This window comes from Falco cherrug, chromosome Z (assembly GCF_023634085.1).
Source record: "Falco cherrug isolate bFalChe1 chromosome Z, bFalChe1.pri, whole genome shotgun sequence".
In the NCBI taxonomy this organism is placed as follows: domain Eukaryota; kingdom Metazoa; phylum Chordata; class Aves; order Falconiformes; family Falconidae; genus Falco; species Falco cherrug.
Window position 1 is genome coordinate 10,920,916 of NC_073720.1, and position 13,348 is coordinate 10,934,263.

The 13,348-nt window shown below is 58.6% G+C and overlaps 1 protein-coding gene across 4 annotated transcripts in view; it reads left to right on the forward strand.

Moving 5' to 3' along the window:
* Positions 1-3,874: 3,874 nt before the first annotated feature.
* Positions 3,875-13,348, forward strand: part of IL11RA (interleukin 11 receptor subunit alpha) — a 33,257-nt gene continuing 23,783 nt past the window's right edge. For all 4 annotated transcript variants that reach the window (XM_055699438.1, XM_055699439.1, XM_055699435.1 and 1 more), the window contains exon 1: positions 3,875-3,989. The gene's annotated coding sequence lies outside the window, so the exon portion shown is untranslated. The remainder of the gene's footprint in view (positions 3,990-13,348) is intronic.

Here is a 13,348-nt window from a genome sequence, read left to right on the forward strand (position 1 = left end):
AACAGCTGGAGTCCCACCAGCCCAAAGAGCTGGTGAGCCCCAGGCTCTGCACATCAGATTGGCAGCTCGGCTGTGTACCCCATGCATCCTTTTCAGGGCTGACAGAGATGGATAAAGAGAAAGTCCTGAAGCAGGGATGTGGCTACGGAGACTGGGACAAAAGATGTGACCAGGCTGGGACATCCAGGTGCTAGTGCAGGTAATGACTGTGGTGTGGCATTGGGCTGGGTGTTCATCAACAATTTCTTCTGACATGGTGTGGCTGGACATGTCTGGGACAAGCCACCCTATTCTTGGACAAGACGAGCATTGGATGGATCTCATCATCCTGCTCCTTGACCGGATCGCTCTCAGCCACAGGATAGCAGTATGAATCAGGGCAGGAGCCATACTGCAGCACTTGGGGTTTTTGTTACTTTCTTTTCGCAGTGTGGGCAGCCTGAGCTATGACCATAACAAATAAAGCGACAGCCAGCAAGCAGAGCTCTCTGGTTTCCTGTACACCTCAGGCTGGCCAGGGTAAACACACAACAAGCTTGCACTTCAAACAGGGCCATGCCCATGGCATGTCAGCCAGAGCATGGCCACGCGCCCAGACAGCACAAGCAAAGCTGCTGAGCAGGAGACTTCACGGGACAGGTCTCACGCAAGGCAAAAAGGCTGGTGCTGACCAGCACAGCTCCACTGACCCACAGTGCCCTACATCCAGCAGGCACCTGCACCTCTGGAATAGTCACCTGTTCCTCTGTGATTACAGGGACAGTCACTGGGACTGGCCTCTGGGGCATGTGTATACCTTGTAATTAATTAGTCCAGCCCCATCCAAGCGAAGGCTTCATGGTCATGGACCATCCTTACACAGGGCAAGGAGAGGCTCCACACCACTGGCCATCTCTGCACAGGAGGAGATGCACCCTGTGGCAGTGCCCTCTGCACAGAAACACCACGGCCTCCTGATGCACCCATCTCCAGCCCCCACAATCCTCTTTCATCCATCCATCTCCTTCACTCGCACCATGCAGACAGCAATCCAGCAAGTGCTAATTCATTCAGTGCAGTTGAGGACTGACATCCCTGTCCCTTGGCACGGAACCTGCACATCAGCATGACGCATCTCACTTCAAGTTTGGTCCCACCCCACCTCCTGAGCTTCTGATCCCAAACCTCCCGATCTCTTCACCCAGCCCAGCACATGGTAGCCCAGTTCATGGATGTGGCTGCTTCTTCCCAGCAAAGAGCTCAGGGCATCTTTGAGCAGATACTGGCAGTGAGTCAGGCAAAGCTGTGGACTGAGAGGGAGCAATGCACAGCTCGTGTGGCCCCAGTTCAGCTGGTCCTTGCATGGGTTTGTGATAGTGTAATATAATCCCCAACCGTCTGCTCATGTGTCCAGGTCTCGACCTGCCTGGACAAGAGCTGGCAGCTTCCCCTCTGGCCTGTTCTCTGCTCAGAGGGGAGGGAGAGGGAAGAGAGACCCTACTACCCCAAATTCAATCTTTCTGGGGTCCTGAGAGGGAGACCAGTGGCTGGACAAGATGCTGCAGACAGCTTGGGAGATGTCCTTTTGTAAACTCTCTTGCAACGGCAGAATGGAGGAGTTGGGAGGCTCGTCAAGGTTGCGATCCTCATCTGAGCCTGAGGATGGAGCAAGGGAAGAGCTGCAATGTCAGAGCTGCAGAATATGCCAGCGTTGCTTTCCCTGTGCCAGGGAGGTGCAGAGGAGTCCTTCCCCGAGGACTCCAGGGTGCATGCGGCCCCACTGAGCATGCTGGTCACCCGGCAGACCCACACCACTCCTGCCAAACCCGCTCCTTCTTCACCCAATGTTGCAGCTCTCTAGCTCTGCCCAGAGCTGGTGACCCAGCGCCCCACCACATCCCTTGTCCCAGCACTACAGTGAGATGTCTGTCCGCTCCAACCCGCCAACACGGAGACCCCTCCAAATCAAGCTCTGCTCTCGGCTACCCAGCCTCAAGGGTGGCCCCAGCCCTGCAGAGCTGGGGGATTCCCCAGATCCTCAGCTTGGCTCGGCTCTCCAGCGCTGCAGCGGTGGAGAAAGCAGCGTGTGGCTTCTCGCCAGCGCTGGCGCCAAGCAGCCCGGCTCCCGGCGCCCAGAAAGCACCATGGAGTGCTGGGGAAAGCTCAGGGTCTGCCCCCGGGGGGGGACCCAGGGCCAAACGCTTGCTGCATCCCGCCCAGCTCTGCTCCTTCCAGAGAGGCTGATCCTGCAAGATGCTCAGTGTCCCTCAGCTCGTGCAGACTGCAGAGTGCAGAATGGTGTGGAGAGGCGGGAAGGGGAAAGTGAGAAGCTGGATGGAGAAAACTTCTCTCTCTCCTCTGTCTGCTCAGGACCAGCCCCTCCTACATCCCCAGGCTCTCAAAATCCATGTGAGCCACTAGCTATGGGCAGATGGCAGCAGGCTGATGGGACCAGTCCTCTCCTGCAAAGCACCTGAGAGGCCACAAGAGCTGACTCAGGGAGGGACATCCCCAGCCCTGGCACGGCCCCAGATCTGGTAGCGCAGGAGGGACAGATCCGTCCACACGTGGCTGGTGGGGTGGCAGCCCAGGACACAAGCAGATATGCTGCACTGGGCTATTCCTCAGGCGATGCGGGCACCAAGCTTGAAGCACAGCCAAGCACAGCACCTGCAGCGCCGCAGGGAGCTGGTGCGAGCCCTGGGCCGGGCACACTCATGCTCACACAGCCTGCACCTCTCCGAAATCCGTTATTGTTGGGCGGCATGGGAGGGCTGGAGCGAAGGAAAACACAGTTTGTTACTGTGGGGTTACGCAGCAGGTGAGATGACTCACGGGCGTGTTATCGTGGGGTTGCAGAGGTGTGTCGGGACACAGGCAAGGATCAATTTATTATTGTAGGGTTGCAGAGGGGGGCTGTGACCCCGTTTATTGCTGCCAGGCTGCAGTCTATTGAGCAGGATTGCTAGAGTGGCACTGCACGGGTGCTGCACGCACCTGGGGCATGCAGCCGTTATCTCTGCACAGGCGCTGTGCCCAGCAGAGGGAAATGCTGGGTCTGTCCCAGGACTCCAGCAGTGCTGGTCCCAATGCCATCACGCAGTGTTCCCGGCGTGTCCCAAGGGGACCCCAGACCGCACTTGGTCCTGGGTGTCAGGCGAGGAGGAAATTCTCAATGGGTCTTCACCAGCTGGTCTCCTGTCGCAGGCTTTCAACATACTGTTTTCCTCCTGAAAAGTTTCACTGTGATAAAAATCGCGAGCCAAACCCATTTCCAAGAGAAAGCAGGCAAGGTGATGGAGGGGTCATGCGAAAGGGGTGTGCAAACACCCACCAAAAGCTGTGAGGAGGAACGAGGCTTTTCTTCAGGTGAGGAACACGAGCCCCGGGGCCAGATTTCACCTTGTGCGTTGCCCACCAAATAAACCGCTACAAAAACAAGCCCCAAGGAAATGCCCCTCCCAGTAGCAAGGGAAACTGAGTCACAGGTAGGACCTGCCTGCCTCGGCTCCTCCGGGATGCTGGGAGAGCAGCAGGCAGGGCTGGCGGGCGCCGGAGGTGCTGCCCCGCGAGGGGAGGGCTGTGCCCGTCGGAGGGTCCCGCAGGGACCTCCGTGCACCACTGACCCCCGGGGGATCCCGCGCCCAGCGCCCCTGCAGGGGCGGGACGGCGAGCCGCGGGGGGGACGGGGACCGCGCACCCCGGGGAGGACCCGGCACCCCCGGGGGGCGGGGTGGGGGGGTGGCGGGCAGCGGCGCGGAGCCGTCCCGGGGCGGGGGGCGGCTCGCAGGCAGGAAGCGTCCCGGGGCGGCGGCGCAGATTGGCAGCGCCCTGCTCCAATGGCGCGGCGGGGCGGGCGGCCTCGCACCGCCCGCGCCACCCGCCCAGCCAGCCCGGCGCGGGCACCCCGCTCCCGGCCACGCTCCCGGCCCCGCTCCCGGCCCCGGCCCCGGCCCCGGCCCCGCTCCGCCGAGCGCCATGGACACATAGCCGCGGCGCCACGCAGGAAGGTAGGAAAGCGGCCCCCGGCCCCACCCCGAGGGCAACGGCCCGACGCCGCGGTGAGGGGCGCGCTGCTGCGGCCAGGCTGCCGGCTGCTCCGGCTGTGCGCTGCCTGCGGGGAGAGCTGGGGGTGCGTGTGTGTGCGGGTGCGTGTCGCCTCGCAAAGCAGCTGGGCAGCGACTTGGCCTCCTGCTTCCCCCCGCCTGCCAGGGGGTAACCCCTGCTGCTCCCCTTCCTCGTCTGCCGCCTCGCCCGGAGATGCTCGGGGGACGGACGGAGTTCCCGGAGTGGGATCTTTGAGCCCCTTCCCCAGCTTCCACAGATGTCCCGTCCCCCCCATCCCCCCCCCCCCCCCCCCCGCGCCAAATTGGGACACCCCCTTCCCCCCATCTCTAGGGGGATTTTTCTGGACCAACACCAGCAAAGGTCCCCTCTGGCAGGGCCCCCTCTTCTCCTGGGGGGTCTAGGGAGGGAAAAGCTGCTCCCAATTACAAGAGGCGCGGAAAAAGGCGCTTTCCCATGCGCGGGCACTGGCAGGTCTCTCTGGCTGCCTTGTCCCTCATTGCCCCAGGATGCTGTCTCAATCACGACTTCTCTGTCCTCTGCCAGCCCCTGCGGGTGCCCAGCCCTGCGCTGTGCCCACTGCCACACTCATAAGCTGGGCAGTGTCACCCCCGAGGTCCCCTTTGAGCTCTGGCTACAGGCTAGTGAAGGGTGTCAGAGGGCACCGCGGGGCTGAGCTTGGCTCAGACATTGCTGTCAGCAAACTGAGACCCCACTGTGATGGGGCTTGGGGGTGACTTGTGCCTGGTCTCCATGGGGAGAAACCCAGAGCTGCAGCAACTCACAGATATGTTTCTGTGCCCAAACTGGTGTTGGACCGACTGATTTTGGTGGCATAGCTGGTGCCAAGCCACCCCAGGGCTGGCCAAGTGCCTTGGGTGCTGGGAGGTGCCTGCTGCTTGCAAGCTGCAGCCACATCTGGCTGTAGTATTTGCAGGAGGAGGTGGGGTGTTTGCACTCAGCCTGTTTAGAGGAGGGCAGGTCGCAGTAGCATGGTTACACATGGGGCTGCACAGAGTGCACGGCATCCCAGCCTGGCACAAAGGAGCTTCACCGGGAGCTGTGAGCTCACAGAAGTCCCTCCTGGAGGGACAGGGACAGGACATAGCCACAGTGTCCCCTCAGCACCCATGCACCCTCTGCTTCATCACTTTTGCCTTTTCTTGGGGAGGGAAAGGGGTTTCATCTCCTCTTTGGAGAGCTGCAAACTGACCTTGGCATCCAAAGCAGGAGTGGAGTCAGGGGACAGGGGCTGAGCAGTGACAGCGGGGTTGTGTGCGCGGCTGGATGTCACCAGCAGTGGGTGAATAGAGGATGGGGAGTGCAGTATGGTGGTGGGGAGGGGTCCCTAGGGGTGCAGCTGAAGGCAGAGGCGGTCTGCAGGGAGGTGGGAGAAGAGCAGCTCTGGTTTTGCCCTGCCTCCTGCTCCATGAACAGGAACCTCGTGGGGAGGGGAAAACTTGACTTGATTATATCTGATAAGCCACTTTTTCCCCATCCCAGAGAGCCATCCCAGCAGCGGGGGGAGGAGGATGCTTGGCCAAGTGCAGGCCCTGTTTGTGAAGGATGAATGAATGACTCATGGCGTGGCAAGTCTCCCCGCCGTCTTCATCGTGGCAGCAGTGGCGGTTCCTTTTTGCAGCTGCTGGGTTTATCGAGAAGCCGTCATGCTGGGTGGATGCCCAGGCAGCCCACACTTGAATCTCTTTGCCTGTAGGTACCCCACCTCCCCTGCCCTCCTCCCCTGGCTCGCCTGGACCATCCTGAGTGGGGAAACCCCACAGACGGTGACAGTGCAAGGCACCCTCACCTGCAGTGAACTAGCTGAGCACTCAGTTCAAACCCTTTCTTCCCACTCTGCTCTTGTTCAAAGGCGACTCCAGACTCTTCCTGCTCGTGCAGGGCTCAGCCTCCCTCTGGTTTCCTGCCGAATGTGTTCCTGGAGAGCTTATTCCCCTGTGGGTTTGTGCCAACATTGTGCTTTTAGTTCAAGACCTCTTCTCCCTCTCTGGTGTTTACCCTGCTGTATTTATAGCTTCCTTGTTAGGTTAAACAAGCCAAAGGATTCTTGCCTTCTCTTCTCCCACGGGTTTGGCACTGGAGGAAAACCCCTCACACAGTCCTTCTTGCAGGAGGGGGCAGGTGCCAGCTTGTGGTTCTGCTTTTCTCCCTTCGGAAAATTTCAGCATCTCTCCCAGTTTGTTCCCCCTCTTGTTCAGGCATGGGAGAGGGTGGCTCTGCCCCCGTTGAAGATGCAGCCAAGAACAGAGCTTGGATGGTATGGCAGCTTTTTGCTACGGGTGATGTGCCGGGGCCTCACCAGCATTTGGGATGCTGGTACAAAGCCAGCATCAGGAATTAGCCCTGGGATGTCTGGGTGACTCGCTGGGATGTTTAGAGAGCTTTTGGTTTTTCTAAGTGCTTCTGTGGTTACAACAGCATCACATGTGTGAAAAATCACCAAATCTCTCTGGCTGGGGATGCAGTGGCCTTATGACCTGAGTTCCTACCAGCAAATCTCTCTATACCTCCCAGTGATGGTTCTGTCCTCTGATCCAGGCTGTGAAGGTGGGGAGAGGTACAGATGCCTTGCAGTTGTGGTTCAGTTGTCTTCTCCAACAGCCAGATTCCCATGGACCATTTCCATGGAAAAAGGAAAATTCCTCTGAAAATTAGAAGCAGGTTTGCGGTGTCAGGGATCAGCATGTTAATAGGAATTATCTCTCGAGTCTGGCTGCTTCCCAGGTCTGTGAGTCACCCTGGCAGCGGAGTGGGACGGGGTGAGCTTCGGGCTCTTTTGGACAGTCACAGCACCCACAGCCCCGGAGCATGTGCCTGGCTCTCCAGTACAGGCAGAGGGCTGGGCTGAAAGGTGCGATTCTTCCTCCTCTCCAGTGGTATGAGTCTGGGACATAGGAAAAAGACCAACCTGGCAAACATCCCCTCCTCCTCTGGTGTTTGGAGTGGGGTGGGTCCAGGAGAAGAGGGACAAGAAGTCTGTTAAGAGCTGATTCACCCCCATGCTACCAGGACTGCGCTGTGTCACATCTGACCAGTGAAGCTTGGGCTTGCTCTAGCAGGGATTGGCCCTTGCTGAAAAACCTTCTGAGAGGTTTCAGAAGGGTCTGGCCAGGGGAAGGTCACATCCACTTGTGCCCTGCTTGTACACGTTTCCTGAAGATGCTTTTGGAGAGGACAAGCAGACTGGAGGGACCTCAGGAGAGACCTAGCATGGTCAGATGTGGGTCTGGCCCATGCAGGTGGTGATGGCCAGGGGACCACAGGTAAGACCATGCATCGACCAGGAGAGGGGAGGGTGCTGAAGGTGTTTTGGAAATCAGCCTGGGGCTCCCAGAAGCTGCTCGCCTCTGGTCCCCTCCTCTCAATACAAAGATGGCTGAAATAGAAACAGCCTAATAAAAATGGTTATGGACCCACAGAGATTGCCTTATAGGGAGATGTGGAAAAGTTTAGGGCTCCTTCATCTAATGAAATCCTGATGGTGGAAAGAAGTTTGTTTGGGCATCTTCTGGTTTACCACACCTCCTAAAGTGAAAATAAGGGATGCCAAGCCTTGCTGAAAAGCTGATGCTGGAGACACCCTGAGGGGAAGAGGAGATGCAAAAAGCTTTGGGTAAGCACTATCTCTGCAGCAGCTTGGGGAAAGTTTTCTGATACTGGCAAAAAGGGACTGCCCCTGATTCCCGTCCCACCTTGGGGAGCCCCAAACAGGGCTCAGGGCTGCTGCCTACCACACTGCTGGCAGCCCTAAGGGGTGTGTATGTCTCCACAGAAGAGCACGTGAGGCAGTGAGGCTGGCACGGCATCCTTGGAGCATCCCCACAGGGTGGTGCAGTGATTCCCGTCCAGCTGTTTCCTTTGACTTCCTGTGCTTTCACCAGCCCCTTCCTTTGGGAACAAAAACCCCACACACTTCATCCTGGCCGGACTGAGAGCCACAGCTGTAGGCAGGGACCTCACCAGACCCTTTATTTTTGATGAAGATCAGCATGGGCATCAATGCCTCTTAAATTCAGTAACAGCATGAAAGTCATGTTTCAGCACTCACCTTCCTGCACAAGTAGCTAGGAAAACCCAAAAAGAGGCATCATGTGGATTCTCCATCATGAGTGGGCCCAGCGCCGTGCTGGTCTTGCGACAGAGCTCCCGACAGCTGTGCTGCAACAGCCCCACAAAGGTCCCCAGGGATGGCTTGGTAACAGTGGCCCAGCCTGGCTTTGCAAAAGCCACTGTCACGCAGGGTGCCCAGGCCAGCTGGCATCTCCCCAGACTTCCTTGCAGGGCCAGGGCCAGCCCCAGGCCCCTGGGGAGGTCTGCAGGAGCCTTTCCTTTGCTTTCCATGAGTTTTGCCTGAGGCCTCAGGGCTTAGGATGAGCTGGTGGACCTGACTAGCTATTGCTCCATCCTTGTCTTGCAAGGGCCAACACGCAACCCTGGGGGGTTCCTCAGTGCTTTGGCTGCTTTTGATTTTTTTTAGCTCCTGAGGCTCCTGGGGGGCTGTTTCATAGCTCCCCCAAGGCTGCTTGACCCCATCCCAGCTTTGAGTTTTGCAGCTTTATGGGTGGAGCATGGCTGCACCCGGGGATGCGTCCCTTTTCCCTGGCCTCCCCGATCCTGCACCCAGCTCCTTTTCCCCTCTCCATCTGGGACTGTGCCCACAGCCCTTGCATCCCAGCACTCAAAAACATCCTGGTGCCTCGGGCTCCTTAGCTGCAGCACCAGGGCAGGCGGTACGCGCCAGAGCACGACCCGACCCCCCCAGTGCCTGTGACCATACAGGGAGCTGCCAGTGTGAACTCCGGAGGGGCCAATCTCTCAGAGCATGCTGCTGACACAGCCCTTGGTCTGCTGCACATCCCCATCCCTCCTTCCCAGCCGGAGGTTGCAGATACGTGCTGGGCTCTCTAGCAGCTCCAACAGCCAGGTCGTTTGCCCCAGAGATGCCTTGGAGGGCTCTGCTCAGCCAGTGAGGTGCTGAGGTTTGGACTTGGAATGGCCTGGGAGGAGGATGCTGAGATACCTGGGCTCAAATGGAGCAGCAGCAGTGCTCATGCTGTGCCTGGGATGAGTGAAGGATGTAAGCGAGGCAAGGTCCACGGGGAAGGTTATCTTGGTTTTCACCCCTGGGGAGCAGCTGGAAGAGTGAGAGGGGTACTGGGACAGCATATCCTTCACGTCTTCAGACAATGTCCCTGTCAGACGTGTCCCCAGGAGGGTGGTTAATGGTGAGCAGGGAGAGTTTTCTCTGGAAAGGTCCCTGAGGCTTTTTTTCACTTTTTTTGCTTGTCTGCCGAGGGCAGAGGGACCCTGTAGCAACGTTTAACCCTCCTGGGGCATGCAGGGGACCTCAGCAGTGCTGCTGGTGACGTGGCCACTGCGTCTCCATCAGGAGCGGCATTTCAGGGATGGCAGCGAATGCCTCTCCACCATCCCTCACCGCAACCAGAGGCGGGTGGAATGGAGCCGGAGGCAGCATTTGTGGCCAGCGCTATGAATTCCCAATTACCAGCTCGCCTTGCCACCACGCAAGAGGTTCCTGCACCTAATTTTTGGTGAAACGATCCATTTTTCTCAGTAATTTAATAGTGTGGGCAGGCTGCTTGCTGACAGAGAGCCAGCAGTCAGCACCGAGGAGCCTGTGTGCCGGGCTGCTGGCCGTAACCACCTTCCCTGGGCGACGCAGGAATGCTGACCTAATAGAAAAGACATTTAAAGAGGAGTTTTGAAGAGTCGCTCGGCTGGGATTCAGCTTGCGTGCTTGGCTGCCAGCTGCAGTGGGGTCTCTCCATGCCCTGGCAGGTCACAGGGACCAGCACAGGTGGAGGGGACATCCGCGCTGGGAGCCGGGCACCAAGGGTATGGGCCCTCTTGGCTGTCAGTCAGCACAGAAGCTGATTTATTTTCTGGAAAAAAAGGCTGCTTTGGGGAGGCCATCACAAGTTGTGAGCTGAGGCTGGGTTCAGCGCCTGGCTGCGGCTCTCCCAGGGCTGGAAAAGCCGTGGCATTTTGCTCTGACATTTTCCAAATAAGATGTTTTGATTTTTTTTTTTTAATTTTATTTTATTCCCCACCCCAAGGTAATGTTTGGAAGCCAAATGTAGCTTGATTTAACTCAAACCATTTTAAAAAAGTAAAACCACTGAAAACTAAACAAGGCCTATCATTTAGAACAAAATGTTTTGGTTTTCATTTTCCTTTTGGCACAAAAAGCACAAACACTTTTTGGTTTTGTTTTTTCTATTTTCCTCTTGACCCACAAACAATTTTATTATATGTTTTTTGTTCCTCCTGATTGCTTCTCAAGACCGCATTGTACACCGTGGCCAGGGGACAGGTGAGCCCCAGCGCTGTTCCTGGTGGGACAGGGGTCCCGCGGCGGGTGCTTCCCTGTGGAGGCTGGAGGGATTTTACAAAGGCAACCGGCAGCCACTCTCCCCGCTGCCAGCAGTGACTCAGCTGGGAGCACCTTGTGGAAAAGGGAGGCCCCCAGGCATGGGATTTGGGATTTGAGTCTGTCCCGGCTCTCCTAGGGCGATATGAGCCCCATGGCTGAGCCCTGCTGGTACCTGGGCTGGGCATGGCCATGGCGCGGGTGCTGTGCACCGCTGCTTGTGCGTCCCTGCCAGGAAGGGCGAGCTCTGGCATTGACTTCTCTCCTTGTTTATTCAGGTTTAAAATTAATCTGACCTTCTCCTGCTCAGACTTGTGCAAACACGGCATGTCCCTGAGCGGGGAGCTCCTGCCAAGCCAAGGGGAGCCCTGTCTGTCCCTGAGCTGTGCTGTCACTGTCACCCCTGGGTGAGGTCCCTGCTGGGACCCAGGTGCTGGGCAATGGTGGGGTGCCTGCTCTCACTGTTGGTGCGCCAGCTGCATCCCAGCAAAGGCACCTCTGGACGTAAATCAGCGTACGGTTAATCCTCCAGTGCAAGCTGCCAGGAGGCTGGGTGCCCAGATCCGGCGTCTCCAGGCTGGGTGAGGGGTGGCTGCAATGCCTCTATCCTGGGCAGGAGCCCACATGCCAGAGCCAGCAATTGTTCCCCCTGCCTTGACCCCCTCCGTTGCCTGCTGATCCAGTCCTGCATCCTCCATCCTTAGCTGAATCTCAGCTCTCCACTCTGCCCCAGCCTCACTGCGCTGTCAAACAGGCAGGGATCAGGGGAGGGATGATGGGGAGCAGAGCTGGGGCCAGCCCTGGTGCAGAAGCAAGCGTCCGACTCATCCACCACCTGATTTTATTTTATTCCCCTCTCAGTGCCTCGCTGCATACCACAGCCGTGCTTTTTATAGCCCCCAGCTGCAGCCTTGGCGTGCTCCCGGCCAGCTCCCTGCTGCGGCCCCACTCACTTGGTGCCAGCAATCCAGGCTGGGGGGGGATGGACAACATCCCTGGGGTCCCCGTGGCAGTTCAAAAAGAGGAGAGCACAGGCTGCAGAGGAAGGCAGATAATTAAACCCTAACCCGGAGCCACGCTCCTGTGCCGGCGGAGGCGTTTAAAGAGCTGCATTAGTCACCCCCATAGCAGCCGGCGCGTGCCTTGTGCCAGGTCGGAGGCGAGTGGTGGTGGCCAGTCCCTCACCGTCCCCTCTGGTGCTGCCCAGGGGTGTTTCCAGCCTGCCAGAGCCACCAGCTCCTTCTGTGAGCCAGTTTGCTCTGCTGTGGGGGGTGTCAGTGGTCCCCCCTCCACCCGCAGTCAGCCTCCAGGCTCTGGCAGGGTTGTATTGGTATGAGAGAGGTTAGAGGGAGGTTAGAGATTCCTGCCTGCTCCCTGGGAGCACTTTTACAAGTGCCTTGGGGCTTGCTGCCACGTTTCTGCATCCCGCACTGTTGTCGTAGCTGGGATGCTGCTATGGGATCCGGAGTGAGGAGGAGGAGATGAGATGTGCGGTCCTGTTGCAGGCTGTGTGCCTGGAACATCCCTCTGCTGGGATGCGGGGTTTGCAGTGTGGGGCAGCCAGCCAGAAGGCAGGGAGCGAGCATCCTCGCTGGGAAGCAGCGGGGTGGGGGGGGCAGCGGCTCCCTCTCCATGCTTTCTCCAGACGTGATTTCACCGCTGCGGGGAGGGAGCTTGGCCAAGGGACAGGCCCTGCTCGCCCTGACGGCACCCAGCTCGCTTGCCGGGGTGTTAGTCATCTGGGCCGTGGCTGGGGATGGGGTGTGCCCAGGGTCCCCATGAGCTGGGGGGACGGGGGAGCTTGGTGAACCTGCACTTTCAGGATGCTGCCAGGGAAAAGGGTGAGGGATGGGAGCAGGGGTGGAAGGGGGGGCTTCTGGACCACTGTCCCCTCCTTTCTGCCCTGGGGAGGGGGCAGAGGGCAGCGGTGAAGCCAGGTGTGTGCCAGGTATCTCTGGCTGAGCAGGTAGGTCCGGGACAGGACCACCTCTGCCTGGCTGATGCCTGCAGCAGCACCCCAGCCTTTTGGTGTGGCACTTCGGAGCTGGACATGGCAGCATGGAGGCGGAAGAGATGCTGCAGGGAGGCAGCATCGCACTTCAGGAGTGGATCTGGGGAGACGTCCCAAGGAGAGGGCTTCTGGGGTGGTTTGCTTGACCCTGGGGATAGGCTGAGACCCCAAGATGCCAGGGAGCCACATGGGACCCTGCCATGGCCCCTTGGTCTGTGTGGGTGCTGGGGGTGTCGGGGGCCTGGGACTAATTTTAAACCTTGACCAAAACACCGTCAGGCTTGTTCTGCCTCCAGCGGGGAGGCAGGGAGAGGCCAGGCAGTGGAATACTGGCAGTGCTGCCATGTGGCTGCTGCTAAGCAGCTGGCGCAGGCAGGGCAGTGGGCAGAGGAAGGCAGGGAGCTGCGGTGGCGAGGAGGAGGTGATGTGCAGGGGTGAGTTTTCCAGAAGCACCAGCTGTAATTTTAGCCCCGTGGGGGTGACTTTAAAACAGGGGCTTCCCAAATCTTCACCCACCCAAAGGTGCTGGGCTTCACCCTGTGAGGGTGGGGGTCTCGCCACCAGCACCTCAGTCCTTGAGCGAGCCTGGGTTGGCTGGGGGGGCTGCGGGAAGGGGGAGCTGGTTGAGCTGCCGGCCAGGTGCCGAGCATGCCGGGAGTAGGGAAAGCCTCGGAGACTCGTTCTGAAACAAGGCTACCCTTTTATTCTCCTTTATGACTGCATTTTAGTATCCACAAACATCCCTCCCTCCCCAGGCTGCTGCCAGCAGAGTCTGTATCGCCTGCACTTGGCCTCCCGAGAAACCCCGGCCAAACCCTGGGCCCCAGCACAGGGGAGAGGATTATTTTTCCCCCCTCGTTTTTTTTTAATATATGTTTTCT